Here is a 25,804-nt window from a genome sequence, read left to right as displayed (position 1 = left end):
CACAATTCTGCTTCCGACTCTCACTGCCGAGTGCCTCAATCTGCCCAGGTGCCATAAAGCTCTTCCTACTCAGAAACCTGGAAGGGCTAGATCCATTACCTAAAGCTGGGAAGTGTGTTCTAGAAGACGTCGGAGCTCGGGACTCGTGATGAGCATAGGGGATAGACAGAGTGTTGAATCGCTACACTGTGCTCCTGAAACGAATACTACACTGTATGTGAGCTCGCTGGAATCTACTACAGACCTGGACTCATCCAAAAGCGAACCGATCTCTCCCACCCTTGGTCTCCTGCCCCTCTGCTACTGCTCCCTCCGTCGCACACGGCAGCAACCTCATCCTCTCAAGTGCTCAGCTCAAAAGCCCTGGACTCACCCTTAGGTCCTCTTCTCTCTTCCCCATCTCATTCTAGAAATCCTGTTGGCTCCTTTCCAAACAGATCCGGTATCACTCCTCACCTCTTTCACTACTCTCAGAAGAGTATCACCATGACCTTTCACGTGAACACTGCAAACTCTAGAACAGCTCTCTCTGCCCCTGACTGGAGTCTGTTCCCAACACCTGTAGCAGAAACCTTCTTAACATGATCAGCTGACCAAAAAAAAAAAAAAAAAAAAAAAAAAAAAAAAATCCTGCAGTGTTTCCAATTCACCAAGAATAGAAAGAAAACAAAGGCCTCTCAATGACCAGCAGGGGTCCTACATCATCTGGGCCTCTCACCCACCCTACTTAAGTTTCTGACCTCCTCGCCTAGTTATATTCTCTCTCTGGCCCCTGTGCCAGGCACCCCCGCTTCTGTGTGTTTCCTCGACCGTGGACTGCACCGTCTGTGCCAGCGTTCCGTCCTCTCACATAGCCCGCAGCTAACCCCTCCCCACCTTCAAGTCTCAGATCAGATCTCACCTTCACACGGACGCCTACCTTGACCATCCTAAATACTGTGACCTGCACCCCTCAGCCAGGACGCCCCCAGCCCTCTGACCTGTTCTACTTTTTATTTCATTCCATGTTATCTTCAAACACATGAAACGACTAACCTGGTGTCTTTTTTGCTTACGGTCTCAACAAGAACATAAGCTCCACCGATCTTAACACCAAGAACTGTGCCCACCTGTGCCTAAACAATGTCTGTTTTTAAAAAAGATTTTATTTATTTATTTGACAAAGACAGAGCGAGCACAAGTAGGCAGAGGGGTAGACAGAGAGATAAGGGGAAGCAGGCTCCCCATTGAGCAGGGAACCCGACGCAGGGCTCGATCCCAGGACCCCGAAATCATGACCTGAGCTGAAGGGAGACGCTTAACCCACTGAGCCACCCAGGCACCCTCTGCCCACTGGGATTTAACGATCAAGAATTCAAGCGGGTGCCAGGGTCATGGATGTGCACTTCCACCAGGCACACTCAGCGACGCGAGCGCAGGAGGAGCACGGACAACTGGATTGCAGCAAAGCTGTACTTTAACTGAGTCGGTTTGGCAAAGCAAGAAAGAGAAGAGAGGATGCAAGACATGTGGGTTGTGGGTTGAGAGAATCGAGGGACGAGTTTAAGCTGGGTAAGGAGGAAAGCGAGGACCCGGTGGTCTGTGAGACAACGAAAAGGTGGTAGATTCAACACATCATAAAATCTATTGTTTTACAGTCAGATATCGTACAGCACCGTTACGTACCTTTTGATATACGAATGTTAAAAAACACCAACTACAGAATGCCAATTTATATTCTTGTTTGAAATACGAAAGTTTTCAAACACCAACACCATAAATCGGTGTAGTTTACATGTATCCCAAGAGCGCAGACACAGTCCGATTCTCTTCGCAGACCACCGTTCTTCCAATGTATTTCCTTCTCCACAAAACTCCTATGAAGTGTCTGGCCAGGGTTTAATGCAGGTGAACGCGACGTCCTAGCAGAGAAGCCACCGAGAAATTAGGAATCCCATATGCTCCACTCTCCCCCACAGCGCCTGTGACGTGACAGCACGTAAGGGGACACCGTAAATACCTCAGGACTGAAGCGACTGAGTGGCTTTTAACGTAAAGAACAGAGGACAGACACTCCAAAGATGAGTGGGCCCAAGAGAAATACTCACGAATGAACTCAATGAAGCAGAAACAGGAAGAACAGAAAAGGAAAGAAGGCCCCATCCAGTCCACCTACACCGCAGCTGTACGCCTGCTGCGCTGATGATGTCAAGGTGACTAAGACAAGAGACTAAAACCGGAGCTCCAGACCCGAGCCCAGCCTCTCCCACACCGGCAGCGGGCGGCGATCCTAGGCAGAGTGCACCTCCAAGCCCCCAGGTTTTTCAGCTTTAAAAGAGCTATCGGGAATCAAAGTAAGATTTCGAAGGAAGCATATTTTCAAAATTATACCTAAAAGAAGTTTCAGTGATAAAATTTTAAGAATTTCTCCTTGCTATAATCCAACAAGCTATTTAAAAAATCACACGGGACTCTAAGTGATTATCAATTACTGTAGTTTACAAAAATGACAACAGAAGTGATTGCCATTCTCAAGCAGACCACTGAAAAGGAACTGTTTCGAAAATGAATTAAATGTTTGTATTTACGAAAAACGATGGTTTTGGAAAAATATCAGAATAGTAATACAGTGACCTAAGTAGCTACACACAACTTGGCTATTTTGATGAAATATGCTAAATATCCATGGCCTCAACGACATGTGCCAATTACGGGTCAAGCATTATGGAAGATTCTGGGCATAGTAAGAAAAATGAGTAAGAAACTCTACATACTTACAGCACACACCAAACTGTGTTATTACTCATTCTAACACCCCTAATTATAAGGTAACATTTCACACGTGATTCAATCAGGACCTTCTGAAGCCTAGTTGAACAAAGTGTTACTATGAACAAGCTGTAAAATAGAAATAAGCCTACACTTTATGTTTCGATATGCTTTATAAATGAACCCTATTTCTAAATAATCCTAAATTAAGACAAAAAAAGAGAGAAGCAGCTACCAAAAACGGCTGAAGACATTCAAGTGGCACTTGGGTCAGTACCAAGGGCAGAGGACACTCCACCACCAAAGCCCGGGGTTTCCTGCCATACAGTACATGCAGGTTAGAGCTGAAATCTGAACTCAGAACACTTGACCCTTTACGTCACCATGTTTGAACAAGTGGGCCAGGAAACAGAAAAACTTTGGGTTCTTTTATGCCAGCCATAATACAAAATCATGGACATATCCTACAGCTCCCCCTAAAATGAAAAAAAATAGGGAAGTTTTCAGAACATGGTTCATGTCTGAACTCTCATTCTTAAAGGGGATTCATTCTTTTTTTCAAATATTGCAATTTTTAAATTTAAATTCAATTAGCCAACATATAGGACATCATTAATTTTAGATGTAGAGTTCAGTAATCCACCAGTTACCTAAAACACCCAGTGCTCATCACATCACGTGCCTTGCTGAATGCCCATCCCCCAGTCACCACATCCCCCCACCTACCCGCCTCCAGCAACCCTCTGTTTTCTAGAGTTAAGAGTCTCTCATGGTTTTTCTCCCTCTCTGATTTCTTGCCATTTCATTTTCCCTCCCTTCCCCTACGATCCTCTGCACTGTTTCTTATATTCCACATACAAGTGGAACCATACGATACTTGTCTTTCTCTGACCTATTTCACTCAGTATTAATAACCCTCCAGTTCCACCCACTCTAATTCTTAAAGAGAATGGTGGTTAATAACAGATGAGCCAATACTTCTTTAGAAGAGTATTTTCCTTTTAATTATGTAAAGGTTCCCAATTCAGGCTGGGCCGCATTAAAATTTTAAAACCCAAAGCAGAACCTTCCAATAATGATTCTAAAACACTATTACCCAAATAATTAGCTATGATTTCTGGAACTATTTAACATACAAGAAAAAAGCACATATTCTTCTATAAAATGCCAGGTAGCTAACTTTTATTATATCACAGCCCATAATACTTCCTAGCAAAGTATTTGTTACTGATACTTGAGGTAGTCATACTAAGCTCACCTGGGCAAACTACAAGCTAAATTTGAGTGTTCTGCTTATTTTTACACATTCTGAACCACAGACGACCAAGTTTATTGAAGCTGTAACTACTCTATAAACCTGGAGGCCAGTCAGAGGAACGGTAATGCGCCAGATCAAAAAATATATGTAGAAAAGAATTTATATCACTTGTTTAGAATTTATTAAAAATATTAAATTTTATTCCAATCTCTATAACTCCTTAACTGCTCATTTTTTGTTTTAAAAATAAGTTCTACTAATATTCAATGTGAAAAACAAAAGCATAATAATAGACTCTATTTATAATTAAGTCACATAATGAAATAATGCTGTCAGTTATCATCATCATAACGAGAGAGTATTTTTGAACCCCCAGATATAATACTACTGTGGATATTCTTTAAAGAGGACAGAAAGCATTTCTTCCTTTGAGTTAAAGTTTTTACTATCTGGGAGTGAAAACGCATCGTGTGTAATTAAGACTCAACACATCAGTCCTAAAGAGACGCATTCAGTCCAGAGAGAGAGAGGAGTGTGACAGGTGCACTGGTGACGAGCAGGTCCTGGAGAGGGTGTCTGTTCTGCGATCACTATGTGCACAGAACTGCAGACACTGATGGGTCCTCGGTGTCCCCATTTCATCCAGAGGACAAGTCTACAAGGCATTCTCGTCTTCTGTTCCATAAACGAATGAACTGAGAGTAGCTAAATAACTTGCCCCAAAACACACAGTTTGTGAGCAACTGTATAGGGATCTACCCTCAGGTCTGTCTGAATCCAAATTCCATGCTCTTCTGGAGAGAATAAACTGCTAGGAAAGTGTCTTAAAGGCTCAGCAGTCATCTGTCCAAGGGATGGGGCAGTCCGCTCCATCTTCTACGCCTCCCCATGCCTTCCCAGTGCGTGGTGCTCCTCCCTTCTAGGACACCTCTTCTACAGAGAAATCCAGGACATTTTTTTTACCTGAGAGGGCCCCAATGTGTTTGCTCCTGGCTCTGAACACAGCCTGGGGATGGACAGGTCTGAGGGTTATCCCCTAGCAGGATCTGGACCCAGGCACTTCCTGTCTCTCCAAGTAGGCATGCAGAGGGAAGGTGACCGAGAATGAGGAGCAGAAGGGAAAGATGTGGTAGTTAAGAAGGCAGGAGAACCTCTGGGTGCTCTCACTGCTGGGGCTCACACCCCACAATACCAATAAAGCTACTAAGATTTTTCGATTATTGATGATGGAAAAGTAATCGCCAAACTTGCACTGATCTAGCTCCATGTTTTAGCGGCTTCTGCCTGAAACATCTCCCTGTTACCCAGAGTTCAACATAGTCTTCTCCATCTAAGGAGGTAGGAGAAATCCAAGACTTCTTGCACTGTGTTTCATAACACAACAAATTCTGTAAGCAAGGGGAGTAAGATTGGCCCATTAACACTATATTGCTCTCTAGATGTTTTCTCTTTATGATATACATTTCAAATTCTGACATTTTAGTTACCATAAACTTCATTACTCTGGTTCTAACATGGGATACTATCTGTGGACTGAAATCATGACATTTAAAGTGAACCTCTCCCGACACATTTTTCATTAATGAACATAGTCACCACAGTTACCACCATGAACCGGAAGTAGACTTTCAGAGCCAATGTGTTTCCCATCAGCATTTCTCCATCTTGTCTTGTCCCCCGAATCCTGCCTCTAATTAAACAAAGGAAACACCGCCAGGGTCCTCCAGAACAAATGCTTTCCGCCCCCACTCTGCATACTTGAAATTTGAAGTAAAAATATACCGTGGTCACCGTGGGGCAATAACTAAGATACGCAACAACAAGGCATTTACTAACAAGTTACAAGAGGCATGCAAACATCTAGGGGACTCAAAACATATGACTAGGCAAGTTGCGTTTTGGTTTTGTTTTCTGCAGTATGAAAGCCACAGACTCTTTTTTTTTTTTAAATTGTGGTAAAAAAACAACAAACCACAAAACATGAAGTTTACCACTTTAACCCTTTTCAAATGTATAGTTCTACTTTCACAATGTTCTGCAGTCAAGCTGGTTCCGAACTCACTGCTTTATTTATCCTCACTGTATAAATCATCTATGCTTACTGTAGAACAAGTCGTAAGCAGGTATAGCTAAAATGAAAAGAAAATTAACCATCACCCTACCAGACAGGTATAACCATTGTTAATGTTTTCATGTATATTCTTTCAGATCTTTTCTAAGCATTTAAAAAAAAATAACAGGGAGACCAGGGGTGCCTGAGTGGCTCAGGTGGTTTACTGTCTGACTCCTGGTTTCTGTTCAGGTCATGATCTCGGGGATCAAGCCCTGTGTCAAGCTCTGTGCTTAGTGGGGAGTCTGCTTCAAATTCTCTCTCTCTCTCCCTCTGCCCCTTCCACTCCTACTGTCTCTGTCTCTTTCTTTCCAAAATAAATAAATAAATCTTAAAAAAAACCCGAAACACAAAACCATAACATATGGGACGTATTAGGTAAGTGTTCTCTGCTCATTTGAACCAGTACACAGTTTATTATAATAATCCACAAAGCAAACAGAAGTGAATTATCAGATGTAAACAGGATGACATCTTACCATTATACCATAGTTTGCTATTGGGTACTGAGTTAAAATCTGAAAAATAATCATAAGCCCCAGTTTTGTTTTAACTAAACAAGAAAAACTAATTAATATTTGAAATATGATGAAAGTGGGATTTGATAGCAACATTTTACAAGAACCTGACAAGAACGTATATTAGATTCCAACTTCTCTAAGGACAGAGTCCATGCGCTTTGATTACCTAGTCCTCTGCCTAACACAGCTGATCTCAAATGAGTAAACATAACTATAGGATGTAGGACAAATTTAGTCATGTAACTAGTGAAATGACACTTCATTGAAGCAATCAGTAGAAGTTTCCAGAAAAGGGGACTTTCCACAGGTCAAACAGCCCTGTCTCTTCACTAAGTGAATATACCCGAAGTGGGGTGTTGGCAGAGGACAGAGAACTCTTCCAGACCAGCTGAGGCTTAAAAGCCGCACCCATCGAATACTCCGTGTGGTCCTTCATGTGCTCTGCTTTAAACGAGACGGCTGTTAAAGATATTTCAGGTGACAAATGGGAAAACCTGAATACAAATTTTTCATTAGATAATATTAAGGATTTCTCAGTTTTGTTTTTTTTTTAATTTTATTTTTAAAAGATTCTGTTTATTTATTTGACAAAGATCACAAGTAGGCAGTGGGGGGGGGGCAGACTCCCCAATGAGCAGAGAGCCTGAAGCGGGGCTCGATCCCAGGACCCTGAGATCATGATCCAAGCCAAAGGCAGAGGCTTTAACCACTGAGCCACCCAGGTGCCCCAAGGATTTCTAAGTTTTATTAGGTGGATAGCGGCACTGTAATTGTGTGGGGGAAAATTCCTTATTGTTTACAGAGATCTGTACTCAAGGATTCAGGGATAAATGTCTTAATATCCTAATTGACATTAAATATTTTAACAAAATGACAATGTAAGTGTAGGTAATGGATATTGGAGAGTCCCAGCAGCTCTTCTATTTATCTGTATGTCAACATTTCCCATCATAAAAAGTCAAAAATAGAAACCCCCTGCAGGATAATATTAGATTCTTTCTGCAAATACGTACCAAAATAAACTACCAAAAGTTTAAATGGTTGAGAGTGGAAAAGGAAATTATTTTTAAAATATAAAATATACAGGAGACTATCTAAAATAAAGCCACTTCTGGTTAATTAAAACTCACTTAATGCACAGGACACCGACACGCCCAGTGCGCCCATCTCTCTGACCACTCCCGAGTATTCTTCCTTAGGATCTCTTCTCCCAACTGAGCTGCTCCGTTAGGCTCGGTGCTTCGTGTTAAACTTTTCTTTTCTGATAATTTTGTCTTGGGAAATTCAGACATTCATTAAGTAGATATTCATTGTGTGCCCACAGCACGTCAGGCAACAAACTAGGCACTGGGGGTAGAGCAGTGAACAAAAGGAAGTTCCTATTTTTCGTGACACTTGGATTTCACTGAGCGGAGGAGCGGTCAAGCAAGAACCAAGCGAACCGATTAATTTATACCAGAGCAGTGCTTATAAGGATTACAAAGAGAAATGAGGCAGGGCAACAAGTTAAAAAGACAGCGAGGTTCTACTTTACTACTTTGGAAGGTTCTACTTTAGAAGGCTTAGGAAAGGGGGCGCCTGGGTGGCTCAGTGGGTTAGGCCGCTGCCTTCGGCTCAGGTCATGATCTCGGGGTCCTGGGATCGAGTCCCGCATCGGGCTCTCTGCTCAGCAGGGAGCCTGCTTCCCTCTCTCTCTCTCTCTCTCTGTGCCTGCCTCTCTATCTACTTGTGATCTCTCTCTGTCAAATAAATGAATAAAATCTTTAAAAAAAAAAAAAAAAAAAAAAAAAGAAGGCTTAGGAAGGGCTTCTCTTGGTAAAAGGAGGCACCAAGGCAGCCAACTGTGGGAAGAGTGGTCCGGCCGGAAGAACAGAAGTGCAGAGACCCACGGCTGCAAGGAGCCCACAGATGTGCTCGAGAAACAAGGAGTCCCGGGGTGGCTGGAAGAGAAGGTAAGTTCAGGACACGGTAGGAAATGAGGTTAGGAAGATCTTTAATGACTTGGTAAGGGCTGCGGATATAATCCTGGGGAGGCTCTCTTGGGGCTTTGCCTCAAATGTCGCCCGATGTCTGATGATTCTCAAACCTGAACCTTCCATATGGCAAAGCCGGCATCTCTCTCTTGAGTTCCCATCATTACCTCATTCTCAACACACCTAAACGGGTTTCGTGTTTTGTTTTTTTGTTTTTGTTTTTTTTTTTAAAGATTTTATTTATTTATTTGACAGAGAGAGAGAGATCACAAGTAGGCAGAGAGGCAGGCAGAGAGAGAGGAGGAAGCAGGCTCCCCGCGGAGCAGAGAGCCCGACGCGGGGCTCGATCCCAGGACCCTGAGATCATGACCTGAGCCGAAGGCAGCGGCTTAATCCACTGAGCCACCCAGGCGCCCCTCGTGTTTTGTTTTTGTTTTTTATCCTTCAAACTGAAAATCATATTGATAGTGTTTCTACTCAATTTACTCCTGTATCATTTTCCTAATCACCCAAGAAACACATCATCAGTCATCCTTGACTCTCCTCCAGCCCATAGCTAAGCCAGCAACATTCATCTTAACAATTCTTTCATAATTGTCTCTTTCCACTGGGGACAGCCAACCAGATGCTTATTACCAAAATCTGGATCCCTGAAATGGCCTCCTGAGGGGTCTCCCTTTGCCCACCCCCCACTCTGACCAGGGTGTCCCATGTATTACTGGCCTAACTAGCCTTACTCAAGTCTTATTCCATCGGTCATTCTCCTTCTCAAAGATCTACTAGTCTCTGCAAGAGAAAAAAGCTCAACCCTGTTAGTCTGACTTTTAAAGCTACTCATAAGCAAGCCAGAATCTTTTTAAAACTTTATTCCTTACCATTAAAAACGAATATACTACCAAAAAAAAAAAAAAAAAGACCTAGTAGAATCCAATATTGAATTCAAAAAATGAATTCAATAAAGTCACAGGATATAAAATTAGTATGCAGAAATCTGTGGCATTTCTGAACACTAATAATGATGTGGCAGGGGTACCTGCACCTGGGTGGCTCAGTAGGTTAAGTGTCTGACTCTTGGTTTTGTCTCAGGTCTCATCTCAGGGTCATGAGATCGAGCCCCACGTCAGGCTCCATGCTGTGTGAAGTCTGCTTCAGATTCTCTCTCCCTCTGCCTTTCCCACTTATGCTCTCTTCCTCTCTAAAATAAATAAATAAATAAATCTTAAAAAAAAAAATGAAGTAGCAGAGAGAGAAATCAACAAAAAATCCCCTTTATAACTGCACCAAAAATTATGAAATATCAAGGAGTCAACTTAACTAACCAAGGAGATGAAAGACCTATACTCCAAGAACTACAAAACACTGAAGAAAGAAGTTGGAGACAACACAAATAAATGAAAAAAGATTCCATGTTCATGGATTACAAAAACAAATATTGTTAAAATGTGCATACTACCCAAAGCAATCTAGAGATTTAACACAACCCCTATCAAAATATCAAGAGCAGTTTTCACAGAACTAGAACAAATAATCCTAAAATTTGCATGGACCCACAAAAGACTCCAAGTAGACAAAGCAATCTTGAGAAAGAACAAAGCTGTAGTCATCCAAACAGTATAGTACCAGCACAAAAACAGACACATATATCAATGGAACAGAGACCCCCGAAATAAAGCCACACTTATTTCATCATTTTATCTATAACAAAGGATGCTAGACTATCCAGTGGGGGAAAAGACAGTCTCTTCAACAATGGTGTTGGGAAAACTAGAAAGTTACATGCAAAAGGATGAAATTGGACCACTTTCTTACACCACACACAAAAATAAAATGGATGAAAGACCTAAATGTGAGACCTGAAAGCAAAAAATCCTAGAAGAGAACACAGGCAATAATTTCCCTGACATCAGCTGTAGAAACATTTTTCTAGATAGGTCTCCTGAGGCAAGGGAAACAAAAGCAAAATTAACCTACTGGGACTAGACCAAAATTAAAAGCTTCTGCACAGCACAGCAAATCATCCACAAAACAAAAAGGCAACCTACTGAACGGGAGGAGATATTTGCAAATGATGTATCCAGAATATATAAAGACCTTACACAACACTATGAAAACAAATAATCTGATTTTTTAAAATGGGCAAAAGAGGTGAATAAATATTTTTCCGAAGAAGACATCCAGATGGCCAACAGAGACATGAGAAGATGCTCAACATCACTCATCATCAGGGGAATGCAAACCAAAACTACAATGAGATACCACCTCACACCTGCCAGCATGCCTAGAATCAAAAAGACAAGAAATAAATGTTGCTGAGGTTGTGGAGAAAGTGAACTTTTATACACTATTGTTGGGAAGAGAAACTGGTACAGCTATTACAGACAACTATATGATGGGTCCTAAAAAAATTAAAAATCGAACTACCATATGAACCGGCAATCCCATTCCTGGTTATGTATCCAAAAAATTTACATCTGTTCATTACAGCATGATTTACAGCAGCCAACTTGTGGAAACAACCCAACTTCCCCATGATTCAGGAATGGATGATGAAAATGTGGTATGTTAAAAAAAACAACAAAAAGCCACCCATGATTTCATGGATGAACATGGATGACATTTGAGGGCATTACACTAAGTGAATAAACGAGAGAGAAAGAGAGACAAATCCTGTATGGAATCACGTGTAGAGTTTAAAACAACAGTTTGTGTACTTTCTCCTGATTCATTCTCTCTCTCTCTCTTTCTATCCTTCTACCAACCTACCTACTTCACTGCCCCTTAAACATTCCTTGATTCTTCTTTTTTTTTTTTCAGGGTACAAGACAGTGATTCAACAGGCCTGTACGTTATGCTGGGCTCCCCGCAAGCATGGCTACCGTCACATACGACACTGTTACAATACCATTGACTAGATTCCCAATACTGCACCTTTCAGTCTGTGACTTAGAAGCCAGTACCTACCTCCCACTCCCCTTCTCCCATTTTGTCCACTTCCCCCAACCTCCCCTCTGGCAACCATCAGTTTGTGCTCTGTATTTATGGGTCTGCTTCTGCTTTTGCTTGTTTGATTTTTAAAAAATCTCCCTGAGTATTCTTAACTTCAGGATTTAATTCACACCGCTTCCCTCAACTGAAACACTCTCCTTCCCTTCTACCTTGATTTTGGTCCCTGAAAATCTCTCAGGATCCAGTCCTTACTCTCTACTCCCGAAGATCTAGTGCACTTAACATCTTTATTCCACATGCTGGTACCTGATCACACAGCTGTCCACATCTCCTTAGCTAGACGGTAAGCTTCGGGGGGAAGGGGACTTCTAACTGTTCTGTTTTATTCATCACGGCCAGAATTCAAACAAACACACAAAACTTCAGAAAACATTTCCGATGCAACAGAGTTTATCACAACTAATCCTCTTTTTCTTGTAAAAGAATCTTAATATTTTCAAGTTCACATGCCTTTAGAAACACAAATTTACTTTATGATCCCTCCCCTGACCCAATCTTACTTATTTCTTCAAAATCTAATGTACAGTTTACTTTACATGTATGTATAAACAAGTCCTGATAACTTCATTTGAAAAAAAGTATTTTAAGCCTAATCAAATCCTTGATTGTACAGCTATAGCTCTAACATGTAAGAGACAGCTTTCTTCCTAAGTAGGAAGGATTCGATTTAGATTATAGAATAGTTAGTTAAAAAGGACTTTTCCCTTGGAGAAAAATGAAAAGGTAGGCCTATCTATTCAGAGTAAAGCACAGGACTGTCCAAAACAACAACAACAATGAATTTTGGAAGATTATAAACCAACAATCCTACTGACTTCATTAAAAACACATAAAGAGATAACTAAAGAGTCATTATTACATCTGACCTATCTGGAAAACCCTCTCACTTCTTGTAAATTCAAGGAGAAGACAGAGTATCTCTCTGTTTCCATTCAGGAATTCTGACTCCAAATTAAGTTATCCTGACTTTAAAAGGTTTCAATCGCTACCATAAAGATCTCGGCCTCTGGGTCTTACTGTAACACAAAACCACTTCGTTTCAAACTCGGGTGTAAGTGGTGGGCGCCTCGCAGGGCAAATGAAGAGCAAACTTTGGAAGAATCAGTTCATTTGTCTCCAGCGAAATTTAAGGGAAAAAAAAATCTCATCTTCACTGTCTTCCCACTTCAGGTCAGCCAGGACACGTCCCTTTCCACTACAAATTTCTCCAAATTTTATTCTTTTTAAAGGATTAAGTACTAAGTCATTATTGTGGCCTATTATCAGCTGCTTCACTACAACATCAAGATTTTACATGCATTATTTTCTCACTTAATTCTCCCAATAACGTTTCAGAATATCTTCATCATTTCCATTCCACAAATAAGAAAATGAAGTCCGTCTGGTTTTAAAGTTGCTTGTTCAAAACCATCGAGTCACGACAACTGTAAAACAGGAGTATCGAATCCATATTTTCTAGTTCTAAACCCTTGGCTCGTTGGAGTAGGTCACACACTGTTTTAGGACTGTTAGCTACTTACAAGAGAGGAAGTGAGGTTTTATTTCTTAATAACAAGCTTTGTACACTATACTCACTGGTTTTCTGCAATCAAATTGCCAGAAACAGGTGACATACAGAGAGTACCGGCATCATTTTTCCTCAAAGAAAACTGACCAAAACTTCCTGGTTAGTGTATGCCCTCAGAGTAACTGCCATCGACCGTGAGAAAATTACACTGACAAGCACCAACCCACTTTGATCACATGATCTACGACAGGGGGACCCTCGAGGTGGTAGATCAACTCGTCAAGAACTAACCCTGTTTCAGAATTTCTTTATAGAAATTACACTTGAAAAATGTCCCTGTCAGTATTAAATTACTGGTACCACACTGAGAGCACATTTGGAATATTTATTGGCCAAAATGTTAAAAACCGAGCAGGAATTAACATGTAACGCCTGCCCGGAGTTTGATGTCAGGATTTATTCGGGCTTGTCAATCTAAGCCAACCCTGCGGATTTCTTAAAATAATCTATCTGTAAGAATCAAGAGCCACTGGTGGGAAAATTAGAAAAACGTAAGTTCCTACGAGCAGAGAAACTGCAAAGAATCTGTGAATTCCGTCAATAATAACGGTTTAACAAAATGCTCTATGTCCACAGGACAATGGTGAAGCCCAAAGGACACCAGGTGTAGCAGGGTGAGGACACCATTTCATAGCACAAAATAACGCTTCAAAGAGAGCACTGCGTGTTAAATTTCAATTACTCTATAAGAATATCCTATAGAGACAGAAACTTTAAATTTCATCAGTGAGCTTTGGAAGCAATAACTGTTGCTGGTTGGATGATTCAATTATCATAAACTATTCTGGCATGTTTCAAAAGCATTGCCATTTTAAAACATAAAAAATGTCTAAAAATGCAACCATAGTAATAGATTCTGAGAGCATGGGTTGGGGGTGAGGGAGAAAGACAATGACAAATTGGTCCAAAAGGACACTGAGACTTCATAGTTGGAAGACTATTGTGCTGACAATTAGTAACAGGAAGCAGAGCACAAAACAAGTGAATGAAAAAAGCTGAACCAGCAATGAAAGACCTTATTATAGGGCAGAAACATTATTGTAATAAAGGGGCAATGTCCTCTCCTCCATGAAACTCTCACACAGCCACCCTAGCGCCTCTTTTCTCTCTCCCTGCATTTCATTTTTCCATTAGCATCTGCTCGATTGTGTATTATTTCCAACCCAAAAGAACGCCTCCACAGCGGTCCTAAATTCCAAGGCTTCCAGGTCCTTCCCCGCACCCTGGCCCCTGGCCCTGAGCCTCATTTAACGTTGCTCAAATAAATAAATAAATGAGTTTAAATTAACATAAAGATAGGGCAGGGGGAAAAAAACCCAGAAAGGCAGTGATTTAGCACAGAACTGCCCAGAGGTCAACAAAACACGTGTCCTTCAAGTCCAATTTGTTGAGAATGCAAGATCGCATGAGTCATACTAAACGACCAGATGATTCTGCCTCTGAAAATCAGGGCTTCTCCTCTGACCTCTGACGCAGCGACAAGGGCAAGGCTGCCGTGCCTCCCGCACCCGTGGTCCTCGACCTCCTCGCACTTCGGCTTCCTTAAGGAGCGGAGCCGAACGCCCTGGAGCTCGGCTTCACCACCAGTTGACAATCGCAAGACGGGATCCCGATACCCACCCGAACCTCGTCTAGTCGCGCGGAGACCCCCGCCTTCCCGAGGGCCCACGCTAGGAATGACGCCCCCACGGCGGGGCCCCCACTTCTGCGGGGCCGCGGGCGGAGAAACCCGGCCTTGACACCTGGCAGCCGCGGGGGGTCGGCCTCCCGCTCTATGGGGGCCTCACGGATGCGTGACCCTGGCAAACCCCCCCGAGCCCAGGTCCCGCGCTACCGCTCCGCAGCCCGAACACAGGAGGCGGGCAGGGCGCACAGGTGCACCGCAAGAGGTAATGACTAGTCCGGTCACTTCTGAGGGGACTGTCCCGGGGAACATTGGGCGCCACCGAGAGCCGCTGAGGGGCTCGCAGGTCCCCGGCACCACCGGCCGGAACTCGGGGGCCCCAAGGGGGTGGGGGGGGGGCTGCGGGACCGACCCGAGTTCCATGATCAGCTCCTATCAGGTGACCGGCCACCTCGCCTCCCCTGCGAGCCTCTCCCCTCGCCACGGCAGAAGAGGGAACTGCTGTGACTTGAAACCACCCCTGGACAGCACGGAGCGCCTGGAGTAACCGAGCGCGGGCGATCCTGGGCAGAGCACGGAGTTTCGGGGGCGCTGACTAGACACCCCCGAAGACAGCGGTGACGCAGTCCGGCCCGGTGTCGCCAGGACCAGCGCCCAGATCGCAGCTCCGCCCGTGTCTGCTCCGGGTTCTGGGCAAGTCTCTTCATCGCCCTAGGTCTTGGTTTCATCATCTCGTTTGTTGAGGTTTTTTAGGTGTTTTTATTTCATCTCTTCTTGTGACGACAAAACGTGATCACATAAATAAAGCACCACGTACACAGCAGGCTCTTAAAATCTGTCAATTCTCTTTCCTTACTTCCTTAAGTCTCTCTTAATTTCGTTTGTGGTAATTATAAAATGGCATAAAGCACCAAATACAATGGGCATATCATCAGTTTTTACTCAACAATTTTAAAAAGCTAATTATACATAAGCAGCTCCTTCTAGAAAATAAAAAATTAAGCTAAAACATAAATATTAAACATAGAAATCAGGTAGACAGCCACATTCAACTTAACCAAAAATGATCGATAAAGGCAATCAGGTCGTCAGTGAGTGCAGTCAGAGCGGTGAGCAGGGAGAATGATTTTTACCCTTCAGAGATGGAAGGGTGTCACGGAGGAAAACGCAGGCATCGGTAATAAGGAAAAACAGCAGTGCGCGGATCCCTAGCACCCCAGGCTGGCTGGCGGGTGTTGTGAGCTGGTGCAGGCTCAGGAAATCTTAACCTGAAAGGCTGAGCTAGATGCACCCATCAATGATTAACTCCATGGGAAAGGCGCGCACCAGCGTGTGGATAAAGCCCACAGCTGCTTCTGGCACGCAGTGTGCAGGCGGAGAGCCTCCCCCCTGCCACTGCAACCGTCTCTCCTCCCCTCTGCACCACTTTACCTCTCACCTCTCCTTTACAGGAGAAGTCAGGGTTTTGTGTTTTTTCAATAAACAGATAAAAAGTACCCTTTTTTAAAAGCTCTCGTTTAAAACCTTTCTAGCTGAAGAAAAAACACTGCCATCAGGATGGGATTTTAAAATGGAGTATTTCTTTGCAACAGTAAAATTCTTTGCGACTCTGGTAGAAAGACAATGAGCAGCAATGTTACCACAAGAGGGGCTCACGCAAGGCCAGGTAAGCTGACGGGGGGCTAGTGCCTGCCTCTGACCCTGAGAAGACACAGTGTCTGGCACGATCCCGGCATTCTGCTACAGATTCAAGTGCCATATTTCCTCCTATCATTTATCCTTCCTCCTCCTTTGATATTTTTCACTCTATACAGGGATAAAAAAATAACATACCATCTGGAGCTTTCATTCATATCTGAGGATTTCATACTCAGTTAAATCAACAATAAGAGACTCAGCTGAAGTTTCTGAGAAATAACATTTCAAATTAATGCTATTCCTGTTACCTGGAATGTACTTCCTCTTCCGAAATCTTACTATTTCTCTAAACAATCTCAATTTCCAAGAAGGTCTTCTTGGTGACCCTCCCTTTCCCAAGCTCTTCTCGGTGTGTTCATTGTAAAACTTACTTCAGGACTGAACCACGAGAGAGCTCAAAATACCAATTCCGAGAGCTTGGAGCAGACTTTTGCTCCTGTGTGATAAACTCTCTGAAGCTCGGAGCTAACCCAGACCTGTGGATTGGGGAGTGAACACCGGCTCTGGGGTTAGCACTCTGTGAGACCCGGGCTACAACCCTGGCCCTGCCATTTGCCGGATAAGCAACCTCAACCAAGTCACACAACCTCCCTCAGTCTCTGAAGCAGAGAACGTGATACTCACCTCAGAGCGCTGTGAGGATTAAATGAGAGAACATGTGTGAAAGGGCCTGGCACACAGCAGCACTCCGAGGAAGGTTGGTTTCCTTCCTTATTCTTTTTTCCCTCAGAACCTGGTACAATGTTGAGAACACAACAGACCCTCAATAAAAACTTTCTAAGTATCTATTAGAACTTAGGTTTCCTAAAAATAGGTTTAAATATTCATTGGGATAACTCCCGTGTTTTTTTGTGTTACTTGAAATCCTATGCACCCAAGGTAGGAAATTTCAAAAACAGTTCAGCGTGTGAGGCTGTGGGTTGGAGGCTGCTGTCTAGGAAAGAGAGTCAAGGAAGGAGTCAGACTTGTTCAAGAACAAGTCAGTGAAAGTAATTACATTAGGGTGTTCTTTTATGTAGGTATCTTTGGATAAATGGGAGTTAATTGTTGACTTTAGGACAAGTTTAGAGAGAGAGGGAGGGAGGGGAACAGAAAAGGGTGGAACGGAGGGAAGGTGGGGAGGAGGAGGGGGAAGGGAGGAAGGCTGGCTCTGCCAGGGTCCCTGTTTTCTCCTCACATCTTTTAACGTAAGCTACTGGAACTGATCACCGCTTGCCTGCCTTCCTCTAGGAACAAGCCCTACGGCATCCCCCATCTTACCAAAAAGTCTTCCTCTAAAGGAAGACCCAAATTAATTTAAAAATTTCCCCCAATGGGTGGTAACCAAGAGGTCCTCTCAGGACCGTCAAGAAGATGTTGGAGGATTTTATTACTTTTATTAAAAAGCAAAAACGAGGGCGCCTGGGTGGCTCAGTGGGTTAAGCCGCTGTCTTCGGCTCAGGTCATGATCTCAGGGTTCTGTGATCGAGTCCCGCATCGGGCTCTCTGCTCAGCAGGGAGCCTGCTTCCCTCTCTCTCTCTCTCTCTGCCTGCCTCTCTGCCTACTTGTGATCTCTCTCTGTCAAATAAATAAATAAAATCTTTAAAAAAAAAAAGCAAAAACGACTCCTGACTATAATAAGCAGTAAAAACAGTCACAGGGACCATCTCCCTGTGGAAGCTTTGACTTCCCACAGCCTGAAGGTTTGAAGAATCCGGTCTGCACCCATCTCCTCAGAGGCCAGAGCAACGGAGCTGCCCCCACAGCCGCAGTGATCCTTCCTTCCTCGGCCAGGGGCAGCCACAGGCATGGCTTGGGGTCCAGCTCATGTGGCTTAGTCACAAGAGCTAGGCTTTACAGATTAAAGTCGTTGACGTTAAATGAAACTGGGTTTTTTTCTCCCCCAGCCAAGCAATAGCGGCTATCCTCAACTGCTAGAGAGGGCTGCAAACAGCTTCTACCTCAGACTTCTAATGATCTTTAAAGAAAACCCAACCAAGGAAGCTTCCTTCCCATTCCAGTGGAATTTAGCCGGAGAGAGAATGGCTGCCATTTAATTCAACAGAGCAAAATTACTGAGCATCTTCCAACCTCCATAAATAGTTTTATTTGCACAGCGTTTCACAATTGACAGAGTGTGCTCACATACAGCATCTCATTAATTTTGTTTAACAGCATCTCAGTTAATCCTCACCATAATCCCAAGAAGTAGGCATTATTAGCCTTCATGTTCAAAGATGACAAAAATGAAGTTCAGAGAAGTTACGTGATTTGCCCAGGGTCACACACTAGTAAAGGAGCAGAACCAAGACTCAAACTCAGGTCTTTTGACTCCAAGTCAGACGAACTTCTGGCATATAGCTCTCAAAGCTAAACTTACAGGGAATGTTTTAAATGAGTATACACAGTCATTGTGCTCTAGAAATTTATCACTCAAGCTCCCCGCCCCTGCCACTAATTTATATTCTGACAAATGAGGCTTCGAAGGTAAAGCCCCAACCATAGACTAGCTTCCTGTCAGTCAGGGAAGGGGGTGACAGAGAGCTCAGGGAAGCTGCCAGGGAAGCCAGGGGCTCTAACAGATGTCTGACCAGGTCACTGACAATGTTCTAATGAAGGAAGTACTACAGCAGTGAGATTATCTAATAGGAAACTCACATGAAACACATATAATTTATGTTTCTAAAGGACACAGAACTGATGAAATCTTTCAGAGATGCAGAGGGTCGCTCTCACACCTGGGAGCTGGATTTGAAACCCTGGACTCCACAGCCCGATCCATGAAAAACAGCATTCTACGGGAGGTTTGGTGTTTTTGCAGACTTGCTGTATAATACCAAAAAAAGGGGAGGGAAGAAGAGAAAGTCTATGGAAATTTTTTTCCTTGTGGTATTAGGTGTGGTTTGAATGAGAGGAAGAAAATATGTGACTAGTTATGGCATTCTTATTCTTCGTAATTGTCTAAAAACGATCTCCCCTTAAAGTGATTTTTAAAAAGGTTTTTTCTCCATTCCCCACTCTAAATTTGGTTTATGGGTTAAAATTTGCAAATAAATGAATACAGTACCATCCATAAAAATGAAAGATAGGAGGAAAATCTGACTGCAGTTACACTAATTCACTGTATGATCAATTTTTAAGTACGTAAGGCATCAATTCCATACAATGAGATGCTGCTATTACCAGACATAACTTTCTGTTTGCCTAAAAATTTGATCCCATTTTGGGGGTGGGGTGGGGAGAGCACCACATCTTCCAGCAGTCAAGTACATAAAATTGTTTAGAAATCACTGAAAACAAAAACGAGGTTAAGAACTTCATATGTAACTCAACCTGACAGAATGTAGCAATGTATGTCAAAAAGAAAAGGTATGGAACATTACAGAGTAAGAGAAGAAACAAGGAATACTGAAAATATATAGAATAGAAACACAGTTATGATTTGGGCAAGTGTTTAATTGCTGGTAATTAATAATAGTAAAAAATATAGTGGCATCTGGGTGACTCAGTCAGTTAAGACTCCGACTCTAGATTCCGGCTCAGAACAGGATCTCAGGGTCATAGGATTGAGCCTCAAGTAGGACTCCATGCTCAGCGAGGAGTCTGCTTAAGATCCTCTTTCTCTCCCTCTGCTCACATGTGCACTCTCTCTCTCTCTCTCTCTCAAATCTTAAAAAAAAAAAATTAAATTAAAAAGTAGCAATTCATCTTCCTATTGTGAAAAAGGGAGAAATCTGGGATTTTTCTGAGTAAGGAGATGATACCTGCAAAAGAACTTTTCTTTGGAAGACGAATCTATCCTATGCATTGCTTTCAAATACTCCGGAGAGGAGAATATGTGGAGGCAAGAGATGAGTTAGTCTCCTGACTGTCAAAATAGCCCAGGCAGGAACTGATGAAGAACTGAACCAAGGTGGTAGTAGGGACTGACACTGCACAGAAGGAAAACAAGACAATACTTTGCTGACCAGCAGACTCATGGAGGGAAAGGAACATTTTGCCTGCCGATATATCCCTTCTGTTATAAGCAGGTAGGTTCCTTTTTTGTTTTTATCAAATACTAATTTGGACACCTCATGCTTAAGAGCCTCCAATGGTTTCCAACTGGTTTCCACTAAAAACATCAGACTGGTATTCAAGACCTTTTACAATCTGATCACAATGTATCTAATCTTGTTTTTTCTCCAACATAAATTCTCTAGCTTCCTAGGATATAGTCTATTCTATTCACAAAATAAGCTAGTCACTAATTCCAGACTTCATACGCTTGCTTATGTTAACCTTACTGTGAATGTCCACCTTCTTCCAAAATCTTAAATACCACCCATCCTTCGGCGCTCCTGTTAAACTCCCCTAGTCACCCTAGCTCACCTTTATATATTCCCTCAACTTCTACAGCCATTTATTTTCTATAAAATTCATTCTGGCAACAGATATCATCTCTCCTTCCACTGCTGTGTGTTCTTTGTGTACGTCTTCCAGAGTCAATGACAAATGCTCCTTTTATGGTTCTAATGGTCAGTAAACCCCTTAAAAGAGACCGATTCTGATCTCTTGTAATCCTTTTTTTTTCTTGTAATCCTTCTACATTTATATAGTGTAGAGTTATTCTAGATTTATAGGGTTGTTATTCTAGGTTGTATTATACTTTATATAAGACTAAGAATCAAGCCACAAGAATTTCTCTATCCCCATGAGCATGAATGAAAGCATTAGTAGAAACCAAGTGATTTTTCTACATATTGAAAAATCTGTGTCCAATATTTATTCAGAGGTAAAAATGGGTTTTTTGGTAGGTTTAAATCCCCAAATTTCCTTACTTTCTTACAAAGAGAAGAAGAAAAATGGGTTAGTACGTAAACATTTCATTTTGCTTTTAAAAGCTGGCTGAAGAAATGTAGACCGACCTATTTTTTGGAAAAAGGACTGCAGAAAGGTATCAGAGAGGAAAGAGATATCCTCAGAGTGGGCCAAAATTTGCAACATGGAAAGGTGAGATTCTAGGAAGTGCTGCTCAGGACCCAGGCTGGCCGGCGCCTCCCCTACCCCAACTGATAGTAAAAGGAAGTAGATCAAAAGTAGAATGAGCCCCAAGACATACGGACAGATCTTCAAGTTCTTGGCTGAGGAACTGTTTTACTTTGGAGTTGGGGGGTCACTGTCAAAATGTTTGAGACCACTGACTCCTGAGTAGACCAGGAGTCCTGGTCCTCTCAGTCTATAGTGAGCACCTGGCCAGATCATAATTCTGATTAGAGACTCACTCTGCTGGAAAACGATTACTACTTTACTGACATGTCCTCGGCACTCCCTTTAGAAAGTACCTTCATGTACATTCGTATTTGATCCACCAAAGGAGGATGAAGTCAAAGATTTTTATCCACATTTCACAGGGCCTGGAGAGTTTATGTTCTGCAGGCCAACAGATATCTAGCAATTTAAAGTATTGGAACTCTGACCCAAATCAGATCTTTAATCCAGAGAAAACAGTCCAGAATGGGGGCGGGGGAGGGAAATAAAATGGAAATGACAGGAGAGAAATTGGAATTCCAACCTTGATACCTGGCTACCACTACCTAGTAAAGCAACCTTAACCAAATCACTAAATTTCTAACAACCTCCTTTTTCTCATCTAAAACAGGAAAAATCAGGGCTAGATGTTTTCAGACATTCATTCAAAAATGGTTATTAAGCCCTAATGCTCAGGCACTAGGAGATATAAAGTAAGTAACAGTAGGCTTTTCACCCCAAAATTGATAGATGAGACACAACACATGAACAACAATGTGGTAACAACAAAAGAGAACAGCTTTGTGAAGGGCAGGGAGGACTGATGTAGCAAGGAATGAGGCTGGGAATTTAAATCTGAATTAATTCTTAAAGGAGGCAAACAAACCCTCCGGAAAAACGGAGGACAGCAGAACAGTCCAGTGAGAGGGAACAGCATAAACAAAGTCTCAGAGTGGAAGTGCGGCCTGCCAGCAGAGGACATAGAGGCAAGAGTTGAAAGCAAAGGTTAGACTGAGGGGACACCCGCAGGACACACAGAGGAAACTGGACTTCCTCCAGCAGGCAGTGGAGATCCGGGCGAATGCACAGTCAAATGGACCCAAATGGACAAGGGTCACTGTGACAATCACGAGAGGTAGTGGTGCACGCGGCAGAACCTAGAGGCAGTGTGTCGGGCTACGTATCTCTGATGGAGACGGTGAGTGCTTGCTCCAGGGTGATTACAGGAAAGGGGTGCACACAAGTTCAAAAACTGAGAAGCTAAATCAGTAGAAACCAATGAAATGGGAATAGGGTGACGGGGCGGGAGAGGGCACGGAATGGGTCCAGGCTTCTGCTCAAGACAGAACTGGCATACCCAATACAGAGAGAACTGATGAGATGATCTTGAATTCCACTTAGGACAGGTTGAGGCCCAGAAACACCCGGGGCGAGATGTCCAGCAGCCGGCTGAATACAGCACCCTGGTGCCCTGAAGTCATGTCTCGTGTGAAACCTTCCAAGTCCATGTGACCCTCCCCCGAACCAGGGAAAGGGGACAAAATGAGAAGCATCCTTGGCCAGAACCCGTGGAGATAACGCAATCCACCCAACAGACGAAGGAAGAACAGCAGGAGAGAGAGACCTCCCAGAACCCAACAGGAGAGGTCATGCCAAGAGAGAGGTGGGGACCAATGGTATGAAACGCAGCCCAAGGTGCTGACCCAGGAAAAGAACAACTGAAAAGTGTCTGCTCGTCTGAACAGGTAGGTGGTCACTGGAGAACTACGGAGATTGGTTTCGATCAAGTGACTGAGAGAGAAAGCGAGACGGCAGGGGGTTACAGACAAAAGGAGCACACACCATCTTTTGGGGAACTTTAGATCAGAAAGGAAGGAATGTGAAATTCAGTGAGGACTGGAAAGAGGGATCCCAAGTCCCTGCTGGTTCTCCTACTTCATTTTTTCAGATGGATAAAGAAGCCTATTTTTGTCAAATTGCAGTAAAACCTACATACATTAAATTTGAAGTAACATTTTTAATTATAAGGAAAAATAGGGGACTCTTGTAACTCTCAGTGGACTATATGTATATACCATTTCCCAACATCCCTTAGAAATACGCAGTAAAATCATTTCTTTTTTTCACTTACTCAAGGAGGCTAGGGCCAGAGGGGGAACTGCTGGCCAAGTAACCCTTCCTTGCTCCAACTCTTCCTTCTCTTACTGTCTCCTGAAAACATTCTTTGTCCTCCTCAGCCTGGAATATCCTTCTCCCCGCTTAACTCCCATTCACTCTCAGGGGCCCGCTCGAACTGCCCCTCCCAGAACCACAGCACGTAGGAGATAAAAGGGCCTTGAAGTTCATTACATCCGAGTGTTCCCATGATGCTGAGTGCTTCAGAGAATGACCCATCCACGGTCACACTCATGCCTTGTGGCAAAGCTGAACTTGGCACGTCTTTCTCAACCAGCGTCCATTCACTACTCGTCATTTCTGCATGTCAGTTTAAGACCACCGTAGGTCAAGTCTTAAGAACCATCAATCTTAAACAGCTGATCTGGTGTAAGACCCGTGTTAACACACTTCCGAAAATGAAGAAGCTGGTCTACAACTTCCACTTGTTCGTTTGAGTCAATTACCTACAACTACTTGATGATAGAAGCAAAGATTACAGATGTCGACTAATATTTATTTCGTGGCTAGGCTGTCAGTCACGGAGCAGGATCTCTCCCCAAGAGTGCAGCGTTTCTTCCAGCCTCTGCCAGTGGAAGTGCGGGAGCAGATGTTGGCAGACTGTGACATACAGTATGTCTTTAAGACGTGCTGGGGTGTGAAATTTCGTAAGGTCAAAAAATGCTGCATTTTGATCAGCAGATACAGGAGTTCTGTACTTTTATAAATTATTTCAGACAACCAATACCATTTGCTAGGAAAATAGAGAAACTAAGAAACTGCAGTGGCTTTATGTCAGAAATAATGTGCTGTTAGTGTTTTAAAAGCCAATTTCTATCACTTGAAAGCAAATGCTCGCCCACGAGATCTCTAGAATGAAAATGTGCTCTTAAGTCAATACAAAATACAAGACATTATTTCAATTGACAACAGAGTTTTAAAAATCATTTTCTACTAACAGAAAGTCATAAACAACTTATGAGTATTCTGGGGGATGGGGTGGAGGGAGAGGGGCATGGCTTCCTTAAACTAATACATACATATTAACAGTGTTCTCACCTCCTAAAAAATGAATCCCTACATAAGATTCCATTTACAGAAACAGAGAGGTGTCTGGGTTTGTTTGTTTGTCTTTTAAGTTAGTGTTCTTGCCACTCAACTGATTTCACAAACCCTTTGGTTTATTGCTTTATCTTACTCTTTAAAAAAAAAATTTAAAGACGCTATCCATAAAAAAGGCTGGGGCTCTATCCAATTTTAAAATGACTTTTATAACATTCAAGGACTTTTCTTATCTTGCATTTTTTTGTTGCTGCTTTTTGATGATATTTTTCATTTTATTTTTTTGCTTCACTCTTTACCTTCCTATCTGTTTCAGATGTCACTGACAAAAAACAACATACAACCAAAATCAAAATTAAGAATGGTGTCTGGCTAAAGATTTTATCTCAACGGTACAGACTTCAGCTCTTATGCAAGTTTATTTTAACCTAATGTAACTTTTTCAAATGCTTTATTTCTGAATTAATAGCCAACAACACTTCTGTTGAGTAATCAGTAATACAGCTAGCCCAGAGAGCCTGGTCATCACACAGCAAGGGTAACTGTTGCCAAAATCACCAGCAGCAGCATCTTTCAGTTTATTCTGGGCTTATGGTCAAGAAAATATATAATTCCTAAATAAAGTTTCACTACAAACATTTTTCTTAGATACTTGTAAGGAAGAAAAATGGAACTTCAAACATAAAATCTCCCCAGAAAACAATTTCTCAAGTAAATCACTTGTTTCTCATCCTATGATCAACTGAAAAGAGCTAAGATCCTGACAGGAAACCAGTTAGAAATGTACCAGGTCCTGCAACAATCTTAACAACCAAGTTCACTTAGCAACAGCGTTCGAAGGTTCCTGTTTACATTTATAAAGAAAAACTTGAGGTACATATTTGGGGAATTGTATTTATCACATTTAAGTTCTATATTCAACCATATTGTCTTATATAAGACCACATATCATCAATAATCGCTATGCTAAGGAACTGAAATTGTATCAAAGCTGAAAATGTCCCTGAACTTAAATACAAACCTAAACTTTTTCATAGGCTGCTCCTATATCGTAAGATAGCTGACACATGACGTCATAAATATAAATAAATAC

The 25,804-nt window shown here is 42.5% G+C and overlaps 1 protein-coding gene across 6 annotated transcripts in view; it reads right to left on the bottom strand.

Annotated features, from left to right (window-relative positions):
• AKT3 (AKT serine/threonine kinase 3) overlaps positions 1–25,804 on the bottom strand; it is a 302,525-nt gene that overhangs the window by 145,115 nt on the left and 131,606 nt on the right. The window lies entirely within an intron of this gene.

The sequence above is a fragment of the Meles meles genome, chromosome 17 (assembly GCF_922984935.1).
Source record: "Meles meles chromosome 17, mMelMel3.1 paternal haplotype, whole genome shotgun sequence".
NCBI lineage: Eukaryota > Metazoa > Chordata > Mammalia > Carnivora > Mustelidae > Meles > Meles meles.
This window is presented reverse-complemented; position numbering and strand designations above follow the sequence as displayed.